The sequence below is a fragment of the Chinchilla lanigera genome, unplaced genomic scaffold (assembly GCF_000276665.1).
Source record: "Chinchilla lanigera isolate Chin_1 unplaced genomic scaffold, ChiLan1.0 scaffold00026, whole genome shotgun sequence".
Lineage (NCBI taxonomy): Eukaryota > Metazoa > Chordata > Mammalia > Rodentia > Chinchillidae > Chinchilla > Chinchilla lanigera.
Genome location: NW_004955427.1, coordinates 9,759,250 through 9,785,775, shown reverse-complemented (window position 1 = coordinate 9,785,775; position 26,526 = coordinate 9,759,250). Strand labels below are relative to the sequence as shown.

The window sequence follows — 26,526 nt, the reverse complement described above, 5'->3', positions numbered from 1 at the left end:
GGGAGCCACCAGGCAGGAAGCTAGCCAGCCAGAAGACGGGCGCTCCCCACCCGTGGCTCCCTGTGCGCCGGAAGCCCTCCTTCTGGGGAACGACGAGGCCGGGAGTGAGTTGCTGGTCCCAAGACCCCAAAGACCGGCGCTCCCTGCCCGAGGCTCCCTGTGCGCTGGGGGCCCACCCTCTGGGAGCCACCAGGCAAGAAGCTAGCCAGCCAGAAGACAGGTGCTCCCCACCCGTGGCTCCCTGTGCGCCGGAAGCCCTCCTTCCAGGGAACGACGAGGCCGGGAGTGAGTCGCTGGTCCAAAGACCGGCGCTCCCCGCCCGAGGCTCCCCATGCACTGGGGGCCCACCCTCCGGGAGCCACCAGGCAGGAAGCTAGCCAGCCAGAAGACTGGCGCTCCCCACCCGAGGATCCCTGTGCGCCGGAAGCCCTCCTTCCGGGGAACGACAAGGCTGGGAGTGAGTCGCCAATCCGAAGACTGGCGTTCCCCCCGGTTTATGTTGTTTTAGTGAGCCTAGTTATAATTTTATCTTTCTGAATTTTCTTGTATAAATGTACTTGTTTCATTTTCATTGAGATTAGAATTAACTTTTTCAGTCGTAACCACTCCTCTAAATTTTATTGTATTTTCCTGGATTTGGTGTGATAGCAGACAATAATATTTAGAGGATTATTTTTTTGTAAGTGTTTTTTGCAATCATGTCTTTCTAAACTCAAAACCAAGATGTGTTCAAGGCTTGGTGCCTTACAGTGCCATTTTTCTTCAACTATCTTGCACATTTCTTTCTGTTTTTATTGTAGTGTGATTCAGTGTTTGGTCTTTCATAAATGAAGGTATTTCCCCATCTTTTTTATCTGGTTAATGTTTTATACAGAAAGATTCTTGATTTTGGAGTAATAGTATTATATTCAATATAAGAATTTTTATATTAGAAATATTTTAAATTTTTTTCTGCATTACTAACTAATCAAACATTTTAAATATGCACAATTTATAAAAATATTCATAATTTATATTAAACAATTTCTATATCTCAGATCCTTGTATTTCTTGATTTACCCAAAGTTTGCCTTCCACCAGGGACATTCTTGCCACTGGAAAACTCACTAGAAAAGCTATAAGAAGCGGGAGGGAGTCAGGGACGGAGAGAGGAAGAGAGCGTGGAGGATGGGGAATGACAAATGATGATGTCTGCGTGTACTAATGCACCAAAATAGAAACCACTACTTTTATACCTAATATTCACTAATAAAAAACTTCCATTAATTTGTTCTGCCATCATCAATATCCATTTTTCCATTAGTGTAAAAAGTTGTAATTAATAAAAGCTAGTAGTTCAGGAACAAGGAAAGAATATCCACTCTGACCACTGTTATTTAATATAGTTCATAAAGTTCTAACTAGGTAAATAGGCAACAGAAAAAAGGGATACAGGTAGAAAAGGAACAAAGTCAAATTATCCTTGTTTGCATAAGATATGATCCTATGCTTAGCAGACCCTGAGGACCCTAGCAAAAGACTTCTAGAGCTGATAAGTGAATTCAGCAATGTATCAGGATATAAAATCAACACTAAACAATCAGTAGTTTTAGTGTACACCAATAATGCACTAACTGAGAGAAATCGGCAAAACAGCTTCATTCACATCAGCTTAAAAAATACCTAGGGATCAGTCTGACTAAGGAGGTGAAAGGCTTCTACAATGAAAGTTTTGGAAGACTGAAAAAACTCAAGACATCAGAATATGGAAGTACCCTCCATATTTATGGAGTGGCAGAATTAATTTTGTCAAAATGGCCTCATTACCAAAGGAAATCTACAGGTTCAATTAGATCCCCAACAAAATACTAATGACATTCTTCACAGAACTAGAAAAGCAATCCTAAATTTATATAGAAAAACAAAAGACCCAAAATAGCCAAAGTGAGTCCAAGCAAGTAGAGCACACCTATAGGAATCACAGTATCTGAGTTTGAATTACTCCACAAAGCCATAAAAAACAAAAACAGTATGGTGTTGGCACAAACATAGACTCAGATCAATGGAATAGAATAGAGGACACAGAAACAAACCCTCACCAAGTACAGCTGTCTGATTCTGGACAAAAGACCTAAAAATATATATTGAAGTAAATTAGCCTCTTTAACAAATGGTGCTGAGAAACTGAATATCTACTTGTAGAAAATTAAAGCTAGATCCCTATCACCTCGCTGTAGTCAGGGTTCACAAGGAAAACACTTTAATACAGGACATGTAACTATTTCACAGTAGTCACTCACAGTGTCAAGTACAAAGAGAGTGCAGAAATCTGTCTACACACTAAAGACCCAAAGAATCCAGCTGAGGGCCTGGCTTCCACAGTAATGTCCTGCATGAGTCCAGCTTAAGACCTAGAGGCCATCACAATGCCCCCACAAGTCCAGCTGAAGGCCAAGAGCCCACGACAATGTGTTATGCAGGCCTGTTTCATGGATCTGTACTATGAAGACCCAAAGGTCAGCAGTGGAAACTAGAAAGTCTGTGCCAGTGTAGTGAAGGATTTGTGCCAGCAGTCTGAGGGATCTGCACTGGAGTCAGGAAGTGACATTAAAGTAAGGACCAGAGCTCCCCCAAAAAGTACCACAGCCATCCTCAGTGACAGGTTTTAAGCTCCTCCGACAATGAGAACAGCTAAGTTCATATCAGGAAAGCCAGCAAGACAAGCTTCTTCAGGAAATTGAACAGTGCACCATCTTCCCCTCCAGAACCAGGAAGCGCTACTCAAAGTAAGGACCAGAGCACCCCCAAAGTAAAACATAGCCATTCTCAGGGACAACAAGGTCCCAAGATCTCTGATGAGAACAGCCAAGTTCATATTAGGAAAGTCAGCATGACAAGGTCCCCCAGGAGAATCTTTTTCCTCTCCAGTTCTCCTTTTATGCTACTGACAATGATCCTCAGCTGGGCCTCCCACACCCAGCACCACACTGGTTCAGTTCAGCTGGGTGTTACAAGTTGACCACCAGCTGTCAATCCACCACACACCCTGTACAAATATCAATTCAAAATGGGCCAAAGATCTAGGTATAAAACCTGAAACTGTGAAATTTCTAAAAGAAACATAGAGGAAATATGGGAAAGACTTCTTGAGTAGAACTCCAGTAGCACAGAAAGTAATGGGAAGAATCAACACGTGGGACTACATTAAACTGGAAAGTTTCTGCCCAGCAAAGGGAACAACTACCAGCAGGAAGAGGCAGGCAGCCTACAGAATGGGAGAAATCCTTACTAGCTATTCTTCTACAGAGAACTTATGTCTGGGATATACAGACAACTTAAAAACACCAAGAAGGGCCAGGGGTACTGCTCAGTGGCACAGCACCTGCCTGGTAATTGTGAGGTTGTGAGTTCAATTCCCAGTCCAAAAAAAGAAATCACATAGCCCAATCAATAAATGGACAAATCAATTGAACATACACTTCTCAAAAGCACAGGTGGTCAATAAAATGCATAACCAAAATATACAGTAAAGGTTTAAAAATGTTAATAGATGAAAGGCATATTGCCATTACTCCCCCTCAAAATACTCCTCCCTGCTCCAAATACACCTACCTCACTGTTCTTGCCACTGTCTGCAGCAGTTCTGGAAGTCCTGTTTCACCACTGTCTTTATAAAGTATGATTTAAAATATAGTGAATGATGCTACAAGCCATCTCAAGGAAAGACAACCTCACAGAAACATTGTGGTGTGTCTGCATCACCTTACCCACCACATCTGGTACCATGTGACTTTTGGCCTCTTCCCAAAGTCAAAATGACTATGAAATATTTTGAATTAATTCAGGACATTCAGGCAGCTATAACAGCACAACAAAAGACATTTATGAAAGAGGACTTCTGGAACTGCTTCAGAAAATGGCAAAACCAATGGAAATAGTGTGTTCTAAGTGAGGGGGAATGGTTTAAATTCCCCCTCACTCAGATTAATGGCAATGTATCTTTTACAATAATTTTTATAAAGTGAAACAGTTTTCAATCACATCTTGTAAGCATATGAAAAAAATATTCAACATCTTTAGCCACTTGAGCAATGCAAATCAAAATTACACGGAGATTCCATCCCACCCTAGTCACAGTGGACATCAACAAGAATTCAAAACCAAACTAATGTTACTGAGCATGAGAGCCATAGAGGGAGAGGCACCCTTCTGCACTGCTGATAGGAATGTAAATACATTAGTACAGCCTCAAAAAAATCCTAATTACATTAGGAATGTACAGCCTCAAAAAAATCCTAATTACATTAGGAATGTAAATACATTAGTACAGCCTCAAAAAAATCCTCAAAAAAATCAAAATAGAGTTACTGTGTGTTCCAGCTATGCCACTTTTTGTATATACACATAGCCATTAAAGTCAGCATACTATAGGTATATCTTCATATCCGTATTTATTGTCACAATTCACAATAGCCAAGATATGGACCCAGATTACATGCCCATCAACAGGTGAGTAAAGAAACGGAAAAAAAATGTATATATTCATTTTTGAGCCATAAGGAAGAATGAAATTCTGTCATTTGCAGGAAAGTGGATGGTTCTGGAGACCATTGTTCTGTCATTCTGTGCAAGATAAGGAAGACTCAGATAAATATTGCATGTTCTGTCTTCTATGTAGAATCTAAAACAATGACAAACTACTAGAAGGAAGATTATTAGACAAGAGAAAGGGAATAAGAGAGAAGGGAAAGGTGTAAGGGCAGGCAATGGGGGTGGATATGAGCAAGTACATTAAATGCACGAAACACCCCCAAAATAGAAAACTAGAAGAGGGTGGGACAGGGAGAGACAGGAGAGTGAAAGCGATCATCATATGTTATGTGCACATACAGATTTGCCAAAGTGAAACCCATTAATTTTTATAAATGTGGAAAAGTAAATGGTGATAAGAAGTCAGTCTTCTTAGCATCCTTTTGGCAAATATTTAGAAATACCCAAAGAAGCGCTTCCCGGGAGGATCCTGACAGGATGTTCCTCCCAGCTCCTGACTGAATCATCCACACAGCTGAGCAGTCGCTATCTCGCCACCTTCCTTTTTATTCTGCATAAGAAATCTCATTCACTCTAATGGTGTTAAGGAATATGTCCAAATGGGTGACATTATTATTAGTTTTGGGGGGTTACTAAGAATCAAATTCAGGACCTTGCACATGCCAGGCAGGCGATTATGCCACTGAGAAATATCCCCAGCCCCCTGGATGGCATCATTATGTACTCATTATTTAATTATAATTATGAGATAGAAATGTCCTATTGAAAGTCTACTCTGGTGTATTTGAAACAAAATCACATCACCTTAAGCACCCCACCCCTTCCTGGTGCCTCCAGTTCTTTGGGAACCTAGGATATTAAATAGTCAAGACTAAGGCTGCTACGAACCAAGTTCAGCTGCGCGTTGGAGAAAGAATGGAGTGAAGTTAGCAGAGGGGAAGCAGAATCCAGTATTGACAGAATTTCATTTCCATTTGGGGAATCTGGTCCTGAGTGTGGCTGGTAGCTAGGTACTGCAGGCCATTGAAGGCAATCTATTTCCATTACAGACCATGAATGCTTTGGTAGGTTCCTTGGTGGAATAATGGCTCATGCTCATTTGCGCCTGGGACTGGCTAGGACAGGATTAGCTTGGGGACTGGAGTGGGACAGAGCTAAGAAGCAGAGGGCATATGGAGCTATAGACTTGAGAAAGATGAAAGAGGGAAAAGGTGTAAGGGTAGGCAATGGGGGTGGAAATGAGCAAGTGTATTAAGTGCATGAATTATTAAAGTGTATTAAATGCAGAGAATTATTTTTTAGAAACAGCCAGAAGATAGCCCAATATGCTCCTTTGTCTTCCAACTTGACTTTACTCACTACTGTATCTGCAACTCTACATTTCTACCAGCCAGATTACATACTTCTTGCTAGTTATTTTCCTCTTTCAAGCATATACTTTCTTTAAATTTAATAATACTCCAAAGTGTATCATTTTTCCATGTAAAAACTATTCTTTATGCTGATAGGGGCTGGGGATCTAGCTCAGTGGCACAGCACCTGCCTGGCAAGCACAATGTTCTGAATTTGATTCCCGGTACAAAAAAAACAAAAAACAAAAAAGCAAAAAAAGAGTTTATGTTGATAATGTTTGACGTTTGTGTTGAAAGGCCTATGTTCAGGATAGATGGGGAACTTGGATTTGAAAATTTAATGTTTTAACAGAGGCAGCAAGAGACAGAACAAAGCCCGGAGCCCATGTTTCCTCAGGTGTAATCAGAAAGACTGTTCCACCTCTTAACGACTTCATTAAAACATGACTTAGGTTCCTAAGTCCTGGTTCACGTATGAAAAGTTCTTTCCCCCAGCCCCACTGTGCTGCTCCTCAATATAAGCATCACAGATGGCCCCAAGCACAAGGATGACACCCCTAAAATACTGCTTCTGCCCTTAGCAGACAACAGCACCTCGGGGTGGCTGTGAACACAACCCCATCAGTCGGTGCTAAGTGACCGCAGTCTTAAAACTGTATACATGAGTTCATCTAGCTTTCTGTGCATAGTTAGCTTGCAGCTGTCCGAAGTGTAGAGCAGTTTTCCAAGAGCATCTGTTAGCCTCCAGTTGTAGTGAGGAAGGATGAAACCTAGAGAGAGTTTACATGGAAACAACTTAAGAAAAAAGCTGTGAAAGGAAAGGCAGTAGAATGGGTTGACAAGGAGGAGTAGGGAATCTGTGCTGATGGACAGAAGCAGTCCCTGTACTGGAGAACTCGGCACGGCTCCGAACATCAATGCTGGAGCATCCATTCCGCCTACAAACACCACGTGAATTTAAGACCCTTTTGGGTCCTTAAGGTCTGAATGAAAGACCAATCATATGGGCCAAATTCATAATCCCTTTGTATATTCATGCATTGGTGACATTTTTTTTTTCTGGTACTAGGAATTGAACTCATGACCTTGCGCTTGCCAGGCAGGCACTGTGCCGCTGAGCTAAATCCCCAGCCCCCCACTGGTGACATTTTATGGAACAAAATAAGGCGTTTTGCTTTACACTCGGCTATAATTCTGCATTTCTCCTTTTATTTTTCTTTCTATAAACGAGCCTTAGGTGAAACATGTACATTGCTTTGAACACAGAAGTCTTCAGATAACCCACAGCTCTCAGGGAAGTCTGTCCTTTGAGCATATTTACCACCAATGCCATGAAAATAATTGGGAACTAGCCTCTCCATCTTCGGAAATGTTCTGCATGTAGGGGGTTATTTTAAAACCAAATTAAATCTCGGCATGGAATTCTAATGCTATCATTTAAATAAATCTAATTAAGTGCAGATTGATTTACAAAGACTGCTTTCGGAGTATTTAATGCATTGGTGACATTTTAGGGAAAAGGAATCACAGGAATCTGCTTTTATAAATGCGGCTGCATCAAGAAAGGCAGATAAAATCAATACACATTAGCCGACACGCTGTCTGCAGTTAAGTAAAAAGTTAAAATACTATTTATTACTTTCTTTTTCTTATCTGGCAGATTTAGTGTGGGAAAAATTTTTTAAATTCCGATTTAAATTCTGATCCATGTTAGTATCTCAAGAGTGTTTTTCAACTATTACCTAAGTTACTCATTCCTGAGAAACTGCAACACATTTACTTTCTTTTCTTGACAAACATACAAATTTGAGAAGAGAAAAAATTTTATCCAACTGCCCCTCAGACAAAGGACTTACATCTAGAACATAGAATTAAAAAAAATCAGGCCCCCAAAATTCAAAGACCCAATCCAGAAATGGGCATCTCAGGTGAATATGCACTTCTCAGATGAAGAAATACTAATGGCAAATACACGAAAAAATGTACAGCATCATTAGTCATTTGAGAAATGCAAATTCAAACAACACTGAAATTCCATCTCACCCTACAAAGAATGGCCATCATCAAGAAATCAACCAATAACAAATGCTAGAGGGGCCATGGGGAGAAAGGAACCCTACTCCACTGCTGGTGGGAGTGTAGATTGGTGGAACCACTGTGGAAATTAGTTTGGAGATTCCTCACAAAACTAGGATTAGAAGTCGCAGTCAACCCAGTTATTCTCGTTCTGGGAATTTTTCCAGAAGAATTAAAAACATCACACCACAGCGATAGATGTGCACTCATGTTTATAGCAGTGCAATTTGTCACAGCTAAATCTTGGAAACAACCCAGATGCCCATCCACTGAGGAATGGATAAAAAAGTTGTGGTATTTTTATACAATGGAGTATTCCTCAGCTATTAGAAAAGATAAACTCGAGGATTTTATAGGTAAATGGATGCAAGTAGAGACCAGACTCGTAAGTGAAATAAATCAGATCCACACGTGTAAACATCATATTGTCTCCCTAATGTAAGAACATGAAAGAGTAAATAAAACCCAAAATGTACAATAGATAATATGAAAGGGAAAGAAATTGCTCAAAGGAAGGAACAACTGGGATGAGAGAAAGTAGAAAAAGAAAGTACTAAGGCATTTTACATGTATATATACATATATATATATATATAGAGAGAGAGAGAGAGAAGAGAGAGAGAGCTGTACTGCTGATGTCTGGTGGGGAACAGTTAATGATTAAATTTTTAAAATATATTTTTACCAATTTTGCATGCTTATAGCTGGTAATCTGAGCAATTTATGTGAAGTCAACAATCTGCGGTATAACAACCATTGGTGAATTCCTACCATCCTGTCTAGTGAAACTATGTATCATCTCTAATGTTCTTTTAAATTATCATTTTCTTTTTCCCTTTAATGGTTTGATCCATTTTCTAATCTTACATCTGGTAATCTGAGCAACTTCGCTGATGATAACAATATATAATGTAACAACCACTGTTAATCCCTATCATTTGATTTGAAACCCTGTATTATTTTTAATGCCCTTGCTTTGCATTGTTTGTATTTTGCTATTGTTCTTTTTTTTAATCTTACTATTCTCTTTAAAATAAAAAAAAGGAAATGGCATTTTAAAAAGTTAAGAAAAAAAGTGACTATCTGAAATAAGGTCATATTCTTCCTGTTTGTCACTGTGTATTATTTTTCCCACACATTTGTTGTAATTCAGAATGTACAGATATGGGGGAAAACTATGAACAGGTGATTTTAGAAGACTGCACCAGTGACAATGGAGGTGAAAACAGGGATGCATGACTGAGGAAAATTAAGAGTGACTGTGAGCTGGGACTATGGAACTCAGCCCAACCCTTTGATCTGCTTTTCGAAGCCAACAAACAAAACAAAACAAAACAAAAATAAATACCAGGTGATTTAAAAAGAGCCAGTAGCCAGGAACTAAGAAAAATTAAACTTGCTCATAATGAACCGCTACTTTAATCCTCGTGGCAATGTGGGGGACAGATTTTGTTTAGGACATTACTATATTTGGTGCTGTGTTATCAAACATGAATTAAGTGCTGTCTGCTCGTCATGAGCATTTTCCTCCTTATAAATTTTGGTGTAGATTAAGGGAGAAGACGCTCCAAGGAGCATGAGTGGGAAAATGAGTCTTATTCTACTTCTGTTCTCCACCCTGAAATCCAGCCCATCCCACTTCCTCTGTCTGTCTATGTGCCTCTCTCATCTCGCAGTCTTATTTCTCTCTTCCACAACCGTCTCCTGTCACTCTCGGCTTCATTCCTTGTGTGACTCCTGCAGTCCAGGGCCCCTTGTGTCAGCAAAGTTGTTTCGGGTTGGAAGGCTGTTGCTCTCCCAGTGCTCCTGAGAGATTAGAAGATGAGCTGTCCTCCTCCAAAGGTGCTGATGCTGTAGCCCACGCCAGCAATTCTGTTGCCACCCAGTGAATGCATTTATGCACACTGGAACAGGAACATGTGTAAAGGAGGGTGGGGGGATCCACAGTCCGAAGGAAGCCTGCTCTCGGGAAAGAAGGGCAGTCACCGTGCAGACACGTCCTGGGGCGTGTGTGCCTTTGTGCAAAAGCCCCCTCAGCATCCACCACAGGACTGGCCAGCCCCATCTCAGAGCTGAATTCCAATAGCTTGGAAGTTTCTGCTGGTATTCATAATCTATCAGAGAAGCTTTGTTTGGTTAGGAAGCAGGGGACTGTAAGTAGTGACAACACATGTCAGAAAAGGTATGGGGATTTCAACATAAAATCAGGTTGTAAAATAGGAAAACTAAGGATTGTCGATCATCAAGTGATAGTAAGAAATGATGTGTAATTATTCAAGGAAAACTAAAACAGCCATGCATTTAATTAGATGGATCAATGAGACATCAGCCATCCAGAATCCCTAAGGATTTACAGTTTCTATGGAGCTCTTCAATGGTTTAAGTTTTCCGGATGGCGATCATTCAAAACACATTCCATGCTTTCCTGCCTCCTCAAAGTGCTCGTAAATTATTTTCCTGCTCTGTCAGAGGCATTTTGATGAACATCAGTTGTTACCCCTATGCACTACAACAAGGCACCCATGTCATAAGCTTCTGGGACTAAGATCCCTAATCCTAAAAACACTGAGAAATACGTTTTTCTCACTGTGTTTGCTTGTTCTCGGTTTTCTGTCTCCTGTGCGGTCAAATTCGGGCTTCGCAGCTTTCCAGTTGTTACAATGCTAACAACTTTAGATCTCTCTTAGTATAATGCCTCTAACCTGGTTCTGACCTGTGTTCAAGTCAGTCAAGCCTATTCGAATGTGCTTAAATTAAAAGTAAACAGAGCTGATCACAGTTAAGCTTTATTACAGTTCCTTTGGCTGTCACTTCCCCTGTGGGCTTCCCCTTGGCACTCGGCAGCACTTCTTGTACTGAGGATGTAAGCAGAGGGGAACCCTCATATGCTGTTGGTGAGGACATCAGCACAGTCATGAAAAGAGCAAGAAGGTTCCTCAAAAAGTTAAAATAGCATTAGCAGCCATGTGGATCTATATGCTTAGGTTCTGATTCCTTTGCTTACCACTTACCAAGTCAAAGGACACCCTTTACTTTAGTAAAAAGGATTTATTCAAAGCTAGCTCAAGGAGACAGAAGAACCCTCTGCCTCAGATCCCCGTCTCACCGTGTACAGGTGGGCAAGGGTCACTCATAGAAGGGAACAAAGTGGAGGAGGGGCACCGAGAGCCAGTGCTGACCTCCATGCTTGCTCTGCCACTGCCAGCCAGCTTCAGCTCATCGGTCCATTTTTGGTGGAAAGGACACTGGGCTCCTACGTTTTGGGGCCGGCACCTGCATACTCTTTGCTTCACCTGGGCTGAGGAGAGAAAAGGGTGTTGGTTATGTGCTCAGCAGGAAGAAATTTGGAGACACTACTTATCTGAGGAAAAAAAAAATCTCATTTTTAAAGTTCTATTTTACAGCGCCAGTTATGGTAGCACTACCGTATGACCCAGCATTCCCACTGCTGAGTTTATGTCCAAAGAAAGTGCCATCAGTATGTCAAGGAACTTTGGAGGAACTGCTCATCTCTACAAGAAAAAAGTCTGAATTTAAAAGTTCTATGTTCCAGTCCCCTTCTTGCTTCTAGTCCAGCCTTCAGTCCTGAGGGCCTTGTGTTGCCGCCTCCTCTGGCTGGCTGTCTCCTGTTGTACTGCAGATAGATGTCATCAAAGGTCGCCGGAGCACAAACAAAGAGAAGCCAGAAGCTTGAGCCCAAGAAAACACTACTGAGAACTGTGAGGTTGAATACAAAAGAAAGGCAGAGTGAGCACATATCTACCATTCCTCCTGCCAGAGGATTGTTTTTCCTTTAAGATAATCATGTATGAGAACACACTTTTTAACCTCTGCAGCTCTGTGTATTTTGGTAGGGCTGACACACAGGTGACTTGTGACGCTTCCAACTTTCTCCTTTGTCTCAGAATGCATTTGTTTTCTTTTCTGAAGGCATCGCCAGCTAACCGTCTGCAGCCTTGCCCCTAGGTGCCAAGGTAACTTTGCCTGTTGACGGTCAGTCAGAACATGTCCCATGCTGGAGGGAATGTGACAGGTGATGGGACAGTGTCATACAAACCCTTTTTGTCAAAATTTGAACAGTATCAGAGATTTGAAATGGACTGACTTTCTCTACAGTCTATGGTCAAGTCTAACCTTGTCTATTCTGTAGCCAGAACTCGAAATCAGAACTTTGACAAATAGTTACAAAGCTTAAAAATAAATATAAAACAAGCCAATGAGAGCAAAGCAAATCCAGTCTGTAGGATAGACTTGAATTAAGAAACACACTGACCAAGTTAATTAAAGAAAGTAAGTATTTCTATGAAACGAACTTATTTCTGCCAGAAAGGTATATTGAGTAAATACTTAAGAGTCCCCTGCTCTTATAAACAAATGTGAGTTAGAAAATACCACAATTATGTATGCTAAGACCAGGAATTACAGTTCAGTAACACCTTCAGAAATTTTGAAGCACACATACAGAACTGTGAAATTTTTTTGATACAGTACACAAGGACTTGTCTATTGTTTTAACTGAGAACATACCTTTTTGCACTATCTACCAAGAAGATAAGCAAAGAAGTAACTTTTTTAGCAAAACAATTTAGTGAATTTTACAGCATATTAAGATAACAATCCATATGTCTCCATTATACTAGGGCAGTTACATTTTTTAAAAATAAGGAAAATCACATAATAGTAGTTTCTGTAACCAAAATTGTAAAACAAAACTTTAAACAGATATCTAAGTAAATATGAACTAAGACTTAATTTTCATAAACATTTAATCTTAATAACAGTGGAGAACCCAAGAAATTAGTTTGACCTCTTTTTTAAATCCGAGATTTAAAACCTCTATTTTTAAAACTTTTGTTGCAAATTTTACCAAGAACATATGAACATCTTAAACCTTATTGTTTTAAGCAAACATTTTTGATATTAGCCCAATGTATTATATTTTCAAAAATATTTTTAGAATAAACTGTCTCTGATTAGAAACATTTTACTCAAAAGTTATACTGCTAACGTATAGGATCAATTTACAACAGAACATAACTTCTGCATTATTATAAAATTATGCCCCCCACACACAGGCTAACAGTAGTTTTAAAACTCGTGTTTGTGTCCCAAACTGTGTCAAACACACATGTAAACAGTATATATCCAGAAAAGAACGTCTACTTGAAATGGGAAAAGCCCGCAGTCTTTCTTTATGAAACTTGAAAATATTTTGTAAAAACACAGTGATTTCTAAAAAACCTCATTTGAAATATTTCATTTAAGCATAGACTAGACAACAAAATAATAGCAGTTTGTCTATTACAGAGAATCAAGCAAGTCCCACAGCAGCTCTTAAAACTGTTAACATTAAGCCACATAAACAAGCCCATGAACACATCAGGTAACTCATAGCTATTAAGCTTTTACAGCAGAAGACTTTTTTCTTAAAACCAACTGATGCCAAAATATATTAAATGAGTTGTGCTTAAACAGATTATTAACTTTAGGATATTTTAAAATGATGACAAAGAAAACCCTCAATAACTTTGGGGCTTATTATTTAATCTCATTTTAAACTTTACCTATGAAAGTCTGTATTTTCAGATACCTATTATCCCTGTAGAATATTCTAGAATTATTAAAGGGCCAGATATTATTAAAGGGCCAGATATCGTTTGCTCTTATATCAGCATTTTGCAGGTACATATTAGTGATCCATGAATTACATTTAACAGACTTAAATACGTTATTATTTATAGATTTTTAGAAGCAAAGAATATATGAATTGATACTTATCAAATGTCTTTAGTACTTTAACTTTATTATAAATAACTCAGATGTTTATTTACATACTTATCTAATTTAATTTTTAACAATTACTTCAGCATTGTCCAATTGTCCACAATATAAATATCTGAGAAACACAAATTAATGTCCCCAAATAGATTTTTTGCTGAGGAAAAAGAAAATTCCCAAAAGTTGTATTTAATACCTCCAAATTTCATCTACATGTGCTACAACAGAATGCTACTCAAGAGTCCTTAAAGAGTTTGGGGGGTTTTTGAACTTGAATATTTGTATTAATCCTGACAAATGATTTTTAAACCAAAGTTTTATGTCACCAAAAGCAAACTGTACTGGATAATAAGCATGCCCACATGTGAATCTACTTTGAAGAGTATACAATGAACTTTAGTAGTCATGGGCATTTAAAATGGCACGGCTAAAAGAATAAAATAAAATAAAATGGCAAAGCCTAGAGGATTTAGAGAGATCCACAAACTACAGGTAAAAGTACTGGTACCGCACTGATGTGTCCTGATTTGTCATTCCACAGTTGTGGAAGTTTTACCTCTATAAACATGGACCATATATTTTACAAAATTAAGAAGAAGCACAGCATGGCTGGGCAATGTCTACTGAAACACAAGTTAATGTATAAGAAAAAAATTGTTTTGTCTTATAGATTTAGTATGGAAGTTCTCAAGTGGAACGGCCATTTTTGCTATGAACTATAGTTCTTTTAACCAGTGTCTTGTCAAATCCTGTCTCTTAGGACCTCTTCTACTAACACTAGAGGCAGCCTTTATACTGACTATTGTTACATAACATTTTCTGAGGAGCTAAACAGTTTAAACTTTTAAATAAAGAATGTCCAGGCAGTGCTATATTAACGTGCACCATATTTTTTCAGTGTTTCACTAACTCTGATTCTTAAGAATCGAAGAACCCTAACTTTAAAATTTTAATTACATTTCCCTTATGTTATTTTGCTTTTTTTATAACCTTTGTGAGACTGAAAGTATTTTTTTGAAAGCCAAATGCCTAAGATAAATTGGATTGGTTAACACAGGCAAAATTTACTTTAACCGTTCTGAGGATACCTTTATTTTGCCTTTTCAACATGTGTGTAAGTCATATAGACTAAAAGACATTTGGGTTTACGCTTTTTTATTACTGAGCACTCTTATTATTATATTAATCTGGTACCATCTAAATATGTAAAAACACAAGTGTGCATATAGACATTACATATAAAACACATAGGTGCACTAACACACATAAAACTGAGACTTATATTTACCATTTACCAGCTTTAAAAAGGTGTGCTATTGCCATAATTTCCTTTTTACAGGTTTAAATGACACACTTCACTTGAATTTGCATGTCTGAAGGTAGAATTCCTATTGTAGCAAGGTGAGAAGTACTCATCCTAAAGGTGACCGCGTGCTCAGTAAATCTGAATTTAAAATTCTCGAAGCTTGTTTTCCACCTTGATTTATTAGTTGATTTAAAAGCTTCTGCCCCCAGATTTTTATGACATTTTCCACTGTGTGAATACTTAGACATAGCTGGTCAGAAGTTTACACATCTTATGCTGGCTGTATTCCCCAGGCCTCTAGTATGGAAAAAATGAACAAGAAAAACACCAAGGCAAACCACCTGTAGTCAAAGTTCTCCATTTTTCTAGTTAAGGAAGGGAGGGGGCAGTGTCACTGGGCTGGGTCCATAAGGTCCCTGAGGCTCAAACAAAGAACCCATCACATGCATTCCATGGAATAACTTTGCAAATTTGAGGACTCCCATCAAGAATAAAAGAATCTTCAGGATGTCAGTAAAGGAGACATTGGAGGGATTCATCAGAGAGCAGGTGCAGGTTGCAGGTGCAAGAGTAGAGTTCAGGTGCTCAGAGAAAATGAGGTGCTCTGTGCGCTGGAGTTGGGGCCATGGAAGGGCGTGTCTTCCAGATGGGTGACCTAGGGTGTGTACTCTCGCTGTCATGTTATAATGCTAGTCATTTGCATATGTTTGAAGTTGAGATCTGCTGCCCACCATATTGCTGTTTTCTGAGGATGGAGGAAGCATGACTGACAGGTAGAAAGGGACAGGCTGAGAGCCCAGATCGACCAGCTAATCGTAAAAGGACCTTTAGGAATTTTTTGAGTGCATTTCCTAGGAGGTAAAAAAAAAGCTTGAGTAACTTTTGTATCTTCAAGCTGCAGTTTTTCTTAAAGTGTAATTTTATAAATCTCAATTTTCTTCTCCTCTTTTCTATCCAATTTTTACTTCTTTTGCCCTGTCTCAGCAGCAGACTAAACTAAAATTTTCAGCAAACAAGTTTTGACAAATATTTTGAAACATAATCAGTTTAGAATGAACCAAATGACTGTTAGCCAAGACGAGGGGAAATTTAAGCCTTAATAAACACCAGTGTGAGCCAAGTAGCTGCATGGTCAGTAGGTACATGAAAGCTCTTGCTTGTACTTGCCGGCGATGTACTTGCCGGATGCCCTTTGTACTGGCAAAGGGCAAGGAGGGAGAGGGATTAGGCCTCAAGGCACCAAAACACAATAAATAAAGACATCAGAACTGTAGCTGGAGGCACATCTGAAGAAGGCCAGGCCTCAAGATGAAGATGCAATGGCCAGAGCTGCATGCTTCCTAAGTGCAGGATAAACTGTAACTTTAAATCGTACTGTAACTTGTGCCACTTGCTCCAGGAGGTCCAGATAGTGTCTAGACTCACTCCTTCCCCAAAATGCCTTTGTCCTTCCCATGTTCCTTGCTAAGGCTTGTTTCCCTACACTGGGATTTTATAGGATGATTGTAGTTTGACCTACACTGTACCCATGTTGTGACTTCACCATATAAATCACCCCTGACAAAGGGCCTCACTGGGCACCCACTCAGGAGGCCTCCTGGTGACTTAGGAGCTATTTTTCTTCTCCGTGTTTCCAGTAAAATTCTTCTCACTTCTTCCTTCTGTTCAGGACTTTATTTCTTGATCTCAGAGAAGCACAAACTCAGCACATTTGACATGTCACGGGTTGGGAGTTATGTTTCTCTATATCAAAATCAGAGTGCACTTTCAGTGGGTGATATGGTATCATATAATTACCCTTTTCTGAGTCACACGTAACTGAAGCTTTTCTAGGGAGCAGCAAAACAGCACCCACATTTTATATTCCTGAGCAGTTTACAGCAGGGCTCCTGAAGCACACCACCAGTATCTCTACCCCCTTAAAATCTCTTAAGCCAAAATTTTTGGTGACAAATTGTTATGATATGTGTCTAGTTGTCCCCCCAAAGCCTCATACAGTCATGAGGTGGGCTTCTAGAGTTTATGACTGATTCATGGTCCAAGGTTGGAATTACTGATGTGAGTGCTACACCTGCCTTGGGGCAAGTAGTTTACATACAATGGAAGGGAGGGAAAGAGGCTGCTTGCTACCATCTTTGCTCTTGTTGCTTTTGTTGTGTTCCCCCTCCATGAACTGTTGCCCTCTGCCATGTGCCACTCTGCCTTGGAGCCAGCTGAGTATGGACCACAACCTTGACAAACTGTGAGCTAACTAAACCGTTCCATCCTTAATTTTGGCTGTTGGGTATTTTCTCTCAGCAATGAGACAAAAGTAACCAAGACACAAATGTTCACCTGGGATGTAGTTCAGTGAAATAAGCACTTGCCTGGAAGCCTGAGGTCATGAGTTCAATTCCCGGTACCAAAAAAGAAAAAAAAATAAATCAGCCTCTTTCCCAAGCTACATAAAAATCTAAACATATACATGTCTCCCAGCCTGGGCTACAAAGTGAGTTCAAGCCCAGCCTGAACTGCATAGTGAGACTCTATCTCAAAAAGAAAAAACAAAAACAAAAACAAATGGTTCAAGAACATTGAACTCTATATTGGCTCATGAAGAATACTCACAATGGGGCTGGGGATATAGCTCGGTGGCATAAGCACCTGCCTGGCAAGCGCAAGGTCCTGAGTTTGATCCCCAGTACCAGAAAAAAAAAAAAAAAAAGAATACTCACAATGACCCCACACTGGCTTGAAGTTACAAATGTCTTATGTAATTTTAGAAGGTTCTGAAATCCTGCTGCCAAGCCTAGAATAAAGTTGGTTACAAGAAGGTAAAGGTAACAGAAAGCAAACCAAAACAAATGAGTACTCCCATCCAACAGAACAAATGCCTGCAAACTTTCCCTGGGTCTCTTCTCACACTTTGTGCCCTCAAATGACCTACAATAGGCTCAAAATGGCCCAAACAGTGAAGGTTCTTACCTCACCCAAACGATCCCGCTGACCTTCCTAAGAGAAGCTCCCAGGTGGAGACAGGAGATCCCTGGAGTGGACTTTCCAATAGGAAACCGGGTGGAGCCTGTCAGGGCCCCAAACAACCTTTCTCCTCTTACCACAAAGCGTTTATAGGCATTTGATGTTATTCATAGGAAAGGAGGGAGATTCCTGGTCTCAAAAGTGTCCCTGGCAGCTGCTGGGATGTCCCTGGAGTCCCAATCATGGGTTCAGCTAGCCATCAGCAGTGAGTTCCTTTCCCCAAGTGCCTGCTGGGATGCTTGGCTCTCCGCAGCCAAGTCTTACCACCTGACAGGCTATGCCTAAACTGTGAGCAGCCACTTAGGTTTATATCCTTAGCTTCCACTTAGGTTCCTTTGCTCACCAAGGAAATCAGGAGAGCCCATACAGTTTGGTGAGGTGGAAATAAGGATTTATTCAAAGCTAGCTCCAAGGGGACAGAGGAGCCCGTCTGCCTCAGATCCCCGTCTCACTGTGTACAGGTGGGCAAGAGTCATTCACAGAAGGGAACAGAGTGGAGGAGGGGCACCGAGAGCCAGTGCAGACCTCCATGCTTGCTCTGCCACTGCCAGCCAGCTTCAGCTCATCGGTCCATTTTTGGTGGAAAGGACACTGGGCTCCTGCGTTTTGGGGCCGGCACCTGCATACTCTTTGCTTCACCTGGGCTGAGGAGAGAAAAGGGTGTTGGTTATGTGCTCAGCAGGAAGAAATTTGGAGACACTACTTATCTGACAAAAAAAAAAAAATCTCATTTTTAAAGTTCTATTTTACAGCTCCAGTTATGGTAGCACTACCGTATGACCCAGCATTCCCACTGCTGAGTTTACGTCCAAAGAAAGTGCCATCAGTATGTCAAAGAGATGCCTGCAGAGCCCATCTGCAATGCAGCGTTATTCACCCACAGACGACCCAGCGGTGCTGCTGGGGGCTGCGGGTTTGGTGGTGAAGAGGAAAGGGAAGTCAAAGTGTAAAGAGTATCAGTCATACAGGATGAGTGAGCCCCGGGGATCTGTGTACAATACGGTGACTGTGGTTAATAATAATGTACTATATACTTGAAAATTGCTATGGAGGTCTTAATTGTTCTCCCCAGATAAAATAATCACGAGGCAATGGCTATGTTAAATTGCTTGATTTTATCATTCTGCAATGTGTATATATCTAAACATCCATGTTGTACGTTAAGTACGTGAAACTTTTATTTGTTAGTTATACCTTAATAATGCTCACAAACCAGTGTTGGAGTACGTGTGATGTGCCTGACACCCTCTAAGTGCACTATACAGTCAACACATTCAGTTATCACAGTGATTCTGAAGCCTCCATAAAGGAGGGAGCAGCCATGGCCACTACACCTCCGGCATCCAGAGAACACAACTACCAGGTCCCCTAAGTGATGGACGTAAGGATCTTTCCCTGTGCTTGTGCTGAGTTCATGCTGCCCGTGCTTTGACTACCACCTGGGCCTGAGTGCAACAGAAATACTCTTCCTAACAGATGCTTCTTCACCTCGATCAGGTCAGCATCCTATTCTGAGAGGTGGCCTTCCCTCACTCCCTTCCTATTTCTTTTCCCACAAGCCTTTCTCTGCAGAAATCCCTCCCTTTCTGGAGCTGCATGGAAACCCCAAGGGTGCCTCTAAACTTCAGGGATTGGAGAGCATCTGTCTACACTGGCGTTGACAGAGACCCCGTTTCTCTCCTTATCTCCTGATTCGCTCAGAGAAATGCTGTCTCCACCCAGCTCAGACTCGTAGGTCAGATTCAGTCTCAGCTGGTTTGTACTGCTAGATGTGGAAGCTGCTTGTGATGTTCAGCTTTACGTGGAGGGATGCACCTTACAGCCTTTTCTCCTGCGCTGTGCTAGGCACAGAACTTGTGTGCTTCCTTCCGGGCAGTGACTCCCAGGTGCTCCTGCTCTGACATCTCATCCCCGCTCCAGCCGTCCTTCTTCCTCACAAAGCAACATCTCCTCCCCCTGTATCTGGCAGCTCGCTTTTCCTTCGATCATTCCACATCTCCTCAGCCTATGAGATCTTTAGCTGAGCACAGCCAAGAGCACCCAGGAAAACTTCCTCTAACCTTGTGCACTATGGAAGGAAAGGTGAGTAAGAAAGGGCCCCTCTCCTCACATGAGTTCACAGTGTGGTGAGGAAGCCAGATACATCCTGGAAAAACAAAAGAAAAAAAAGAGGCAGGGAGGTATCTCAGTGAGCAGTGGCGTCAGACCCTCAGGGTCAAAAAAAAGAAAAAAGGAATCCACCATGAAAGGAGGACAAAATTATTGTGCTAGCTTTCTGTTTCTGTGCTTGTAAAACATGTCTATGGAAGTGATCGGTGAGCCAGCCTCTCTCCCCGTCACCCAGCCGGGATGGATGGGATCTCAGTGAATTTTTCAGTCCCTTCCAGCCAGGGCAGGAAGTGATAGAAAAAAAAAATCACACCCACTTTTTTATGGAGATGGGGCTGGCAGTGGATGGGTAGAAAGGAGACATGGGTTTTGTGCTCCTAAAGAGTATGCAACAGTTTCCGGTGGTGAAGAACAGTAATGTCCAAGAGAAATAACGAAAGAATAAGACAAGACAGGGAACATAGCAAACAGATCACAGTGGTGCTATGCAAGGCACATTTACTGAGATCAGGAGCTACAGCAAAAGTGAGTCACTAAGTTGGTTGGAAAAGGCTTTCTGGACAAGGAGAGGTATTTTCACATCTGAAAAGAAGTGAAAAACTTGGATTATTACTAATAAAAGTTAATACTCAACATTTTTGTGTCATTCACTGTATTAAGCATTTACATTTTTCCCTCACAGAACCCTCACAACCATGTTAATAAGTACAGCGGACCCTTGACTTACAAGCTAAATTCATTCACAAGGGCTGGTTATAATTCAAGTTGGAAGTAAGGCAGGGCTATTTTTCCCATAAGAAATAATGCAAATGCCCATAATACGTTCCAGAACTCGGAAAGGATCCATTAACTAACCTTTTCAGAATAAAAAAAGGATTGTACAGTGTGCATAATTTACCAGAAACATGAATTTTCCTAATGTATTTACCAAGAAGTTATAAAATGTGCGTGTTTACCAGGAACCGCAATTCCATACTGTCCTCACCATTCCAGTTGGCACGTACGGCTTGCAGGAAGCAAGGATGAAATGGAAGGTGGTTATAGTTTGGACAGAGAAGCTCCTTCCCTTAGAACATCAGGAATCTGGGCTCAGCCTGACACTTACATACACTTACATATGCTTTCCTGGCAGCATGAGTCTTTGTTTACAAATGCACGGCGGGTCAGAGCTTTGGTAATAAGTTAAACCTAAAATTCCAGTTGTAACCCAAGTTCTTTGCACATGAGATTGGTCATAATTTGAGAGTCTACCATAATGCGTATCAGTCCCATTCTACAGATGAGAAAATTAAGGCACAGAGAGGCCAAGTAACTTGCCTAAAACCGCACAGAAAGATTGGAAATCTGGCAGTCTGATTCCAAGGGCTTCACCCTAGACTGGTGTGGCTTCTAACTCTAACAAAGGAGTTGACACTTGGACTAATGGAACAGCTAGAAGTGCGAGAAGGAGGAGCTTGGTGTGTGGGGGAACCTAACTAAGGCAGAGAGTAGCTAACAGAGCATAACCAGCCACGTCCTGCAGAGGTTCAGTGGTATCTCTTGCTTCACACAGATAAGCAGGTTTTGGGAGGACGTTTGTATCACAGCTGAGAATCCACGCATTCACAGCACCGAGGTTCCAGTAGCTCCTTGCTACAGAATATCAGCCTTGGTCCCTTGGGCCCCCTTGTTGCTGTCTTAGGTGTGAAAATAAAGGAATGACCCTCAGACCCACCTGAGCGGCTGGGTTTTATCATTGTCAAAACTCTTCCAAGAACAACCGTGTCAGTGCACGGGCCAACTCCCCACACTAAATATAATTCTTATGCTCCGCAAACATGTACCAACTAAAAAAAGTGATCATATCAGATGCAGGCAGGCAGGGATGAGGCCATGTCTCACTGGCAAAAATAGGGTCATCACAGCCTCATTACTGGTGGCAGAAGAAATCGGGTGCAGAGAGAAGTGGGTCTAGCTAACTTGTTAAATCTGTTTCTTGAGGGCCGCCAGGGCCCTCCAGGGCTTCCCGAAATTTGTGGCTGTGAAGCTGAAACCACAAATACAGTGAGAGTTTAAGGCTAGACTTAAACTCTCTCAGTGGTCAGTGCTAGACTTCATTTAGCACTAGGATGAAACAAAACAGCCAAAGCTTTTTGAATTCTCAGATCCTTTTAAATTGGATGCCTCAGACAAACCTGGGAATAAGAAGGGAGAGAGCACAGAAACATGGGTGTCTCGGCTGTTACAGGAAGAGGAAAGGGAAGTGGCAGGCGGCGGGGCTGGGTTTGATTACTACAGTATATGTGACACTAGTTTGCTTATAAATCTATTCACAAACTAATCTTGGTTTTAATGTACCAGAAGTCCCTGCTATTGTATTAAAATGAGCCCTTTGGTGAATTTCTCTATAATACAAATCACAGCCCTGCCTAGGGACAGTGGAGTTCACATCTCAGGAAGAACCAAGATTCTAGGCTCCTGTGCCCTATGTGTAATCTTGGGCAAAACCAGGAACTTCTGTGTCTTAAATTCTTCACTTCTCTGGGACACGACTTATTAGGACATCTTCCGGCTACATTATCGCTGAGTTCCTTTAACATAATGCATGTGAAAGGACTTGAAAAATGTATATCTAAAGTAGCCAATGCAGGAATGGTAGGTTTATCTGCAAAATGCAGATGCCTCTGACCTCAAGCCCCCTAGGGTTATAACAGTGCTGATTAACCATACTTCTTACCAAGCCTCAATCATGTTTCCAGTGATGTTCCTGCAGACGCAGGGCTTGCGTTCCTGCTTTTCTCATCTTTAATGTATCCTAGTGCTCTGAGCATTCCTTTGTATTGTTTGGTGCAGCCTAGCTCCTTGCCAGTCACAGAATGGAATTAATTAAATGAGAATCACCCTGGAGTTCTGACTGTCATCTTAGTCTAACCCTGGACACACTCGACTCTACTTGAAATCCAGAAGTGACCTTTGGTTGCGTGCTTCCTTAACTTCTTTTTTGCAGGGGCCCTTAGATTGGATTCAGCCCCTTCCTTGGCTTTTTTAAAAAAAAATGTTTAATTTGTGTCCTAATTGCTGCCATCATTAACCTCTAGCGACCTTGCAACTTACAACATTATATTAAGTTGTTTGCTCTAGGAGATGACCACAATTACTGTTGTTATTCATAAAACACATTTATTAGAAACAAATAAGTATCTATTAGAAGGCAGACTTGCAAATGTAATCACTTTAAAGGCCAAGGCTACTCATTCCAGTACCATGAGCATAGAGACTTTCAAGAATTGCTTTTGTGATAAAACACCTTGTATTTGCTAAGGACTTTATACTTTACAAAGGCTATTTCCTGTCTACCATTAGCTGTCAGTATTTAGGGGGGCTTTTCACAGAATTTTACCTTTTAAAGACATAACATTTACTCTGTGGTGTCCATTTAAATGTAAGCATATAGCATATATATATATATATATGTGTGTGTGTATATAAAATTCTAACGTAGCTATAGCCCTTAGGTAATACTTTCGCTGGGAAAAAAGTATGAGTTATATAGGGGCTGGTGGCAAGGTCGTGGGTTCGATTCCTGGTACGGGAAGAAAAACAGAAACAAAAAATCTGTTTAAGTTGTATTTCTTAATTCTGACTACTTATTTGAAGTAGTAGAAACATTATGGAAAATACCAGTGGCAGAGTTTCTGTGACAAACCAACTGAATCAAATGAATGCTGCTTTGTTTTAACCTTCCAGATGATTCTAATGTGTGAACAACCATATGTGAGCACCAGGCTGCTTCACACTGAACACACTCCATGTGCCAGAAAACTGGGTTCTAGACTCATTTCTTTCACCAAATCCTATATACTATAAGTATATACAAAAGGAGCATTCTGGGTTCAAAACTTCTAATGCAGAGGCAGTTTCTATGACTCTTACTTCAGTTACAGTCCTAGTAGAAATGCAACCTTGAAATAAATAATATAATGATTTCTGTTCTGTACTCCGCCATTTCCTATACCCGTAAGTCACCTCTTCTGTGCATTAAGGAACAAGGGTCCAGGCTCTTCCATGAGAGGTTAGAAAATCTCCTTGGATGCAGGCTAACTGAAGTAAGGTGAATCTGATTTTACAGTATCTGTTAGAATATGAGCAGAGGGAGACAGATGCTTATAACAGCAAGTTCATGTTGGCTACATGAGGAATTCCTCCCCAAAAGCAGCCATTTTTACTCCCAGGACATTAATAGCTCATTCAGAAATAATTTTTTTTTTTTTTTTTTTGGTTTTTCTCCGGTACCGGGAACTGAACTCACGACCTTGCGCTTGCCAGGCAGGAGCTTTTTGCCGCTGAGCTAAATCCCCAGCCCCCAGAAATAATTTAGTTTAGGCAATTGTCTTGCCTTCCCCAAGCTTACATGAGATTGAGTGACTTCTAATTCATGGTAGATCAGACAACCGTGCTGGCTACATCCTGAAAGCAGATGGTCAGTCAGGGCTTTCTGGTATCCAGGAAGCCTCCTAATATTCAGGAGCTTGCTTGGTAAACATAATGAGAAGCACTTTGTCTCAGAATCCTTCAATTTTGTAGAATCATGCTCAAGTGAAGAACAACCGTGTCTGATCTGCATAAAGATCACATTATAAAACCAATTTACCAAGTCAGCAGTGTGTTTCTCATGGAGGTGAGGCTTTCCTCAGGACATTCGAGCAATTCCATATCTGATAGTTCTTATGATTGCTGTTAATATTAGTGTCCCTTGGTGACAATAGGTTAGGTCATAAATTCCAAGTATAACATTTTTCTTACAAACTTTTAAAATTCATAAAATGTATAAGTATGCATATTACTACTTTATTTTGTCTACTTTCTTTGATATTCCTAACAGTAAAAGACAACCCATGGAGTAGGAAAAATTTTTTGCTAGCTGTTTATCATACAATGAACTAATATCTAGAACATACAAAGAATTAAAAAAATCAGACCTCCCAAATTTAAATTTAAAGAATATATACTTCTCAGATGAAGAAATACAAATAACAAATAAATATATGAAAAAATGTTCAACATCACTAGTAATTCAAGAGATGCAAATTAAAACAACACTGAGATTTCATCTCACTCCAGACAGAATGGCTATTATCAAGAAATCAACCAGTAACAAATGCTGGAGGGGCTGTGGGGTAAAAAGAACCCTTCTCCACTGTTGGTGGGAGTGTAGACTGGTGTAACCACTGTGGAAATCAGTATGGACATTCCTCAAAAAACCAGGATGAGAGATCCCATTTGACCCAGCTATTCCCCTCCTTGGTATATTCCCAAAATAATTAAAAGCATCATACCACAGTGATATATGCACACCCATGTTTATAGCAACACAGTTTGTAATAGCTAAATCTTGGAAACAACCCAAATGCCTATGAACCAATGAATGGATAAAGAACAGGTGGGTTTTTTTATACAGTGGAGTACTACTCAACCATAAAGAAGGGTAAACTTGAGACATTTCTAGGTAAATGGGTGCACCTTAAAACCATACTCTTAAGTGAAATAAATCAGTCATGTGTAAATATAGCACTGTCTCTCTGGTGTGAGAAACTGAAAGTGTAAATAAGGGCAATAATGTGCTGTATATACTGTGAAATAGGAAGAAATTCTTCAGAGGGAAGGGGCACCAGAGAGAGGGAGGGGGAAAAGAAGGAAGGGAAAAGAAAAAGTGAGAAAAGACTAAAATGGAAACAGCTTTGTAAATAAGGAGGGGAAGAAGGGCTGAACAGAAGGGAAGGAAAGGGTAAAAGAGGAATCAAGAGATATCATGTACAGGTGCAAATTCTCTATGACGAAAGTGATCATCGTGAAAGTGACCAAGTATTTCTAAATGGTACCAGTAAATGTAATTTAAAAATAAATAAAGTTTAGGAACTTAAAAAAGTAAAAATAAAATGTAAATTGAGAATCACTGATAATTATTGTCCAGTCATATCAGATGCGTTTACGAGCTGTCTGGGTTTTCTTACTTCTGATCATCTGAGTAACCCTTTTCAGGTGGACATTTAATTCAGTGTTGCTACTGGTCCATCACAGCTAGTAAAATGTCACTGAAATATGTGATGTAAAGTAAAAAGAAAGTCGATTGTTTTCAGGTGAGGTGGTTGTGAAAGTTCATGAATTTTTCACAGATACTGATGCTGCTGAAAGTAATAGAATGTTACTTCCATGGGAGGAAATCATTTTTATCTGGTCTATGTCTTGGTGAATAATGGAATTGTATTATTTATTTTTCTGAATTAGATGGCCCATAGATGTATTTACCATCAGTTGCCATAATAGTAATAATTTCTACTTCCCTTTTGGAGGTAATGGTTCTAGGGATTGAGCCTAGGC

General features: G+C 40.5%; 1 pseudogene; it reads left to right on the top strand.

Annotated features, from left to right (window-relative positions):
* Positions 1-5,614: 5,614 nt before the first annotated feature.
* LOC102018416 overlaps positions 5,615-26,526 on the top strand; it is a 35,873-nt pseudogene continuing 14,961 nt past the window's right edge.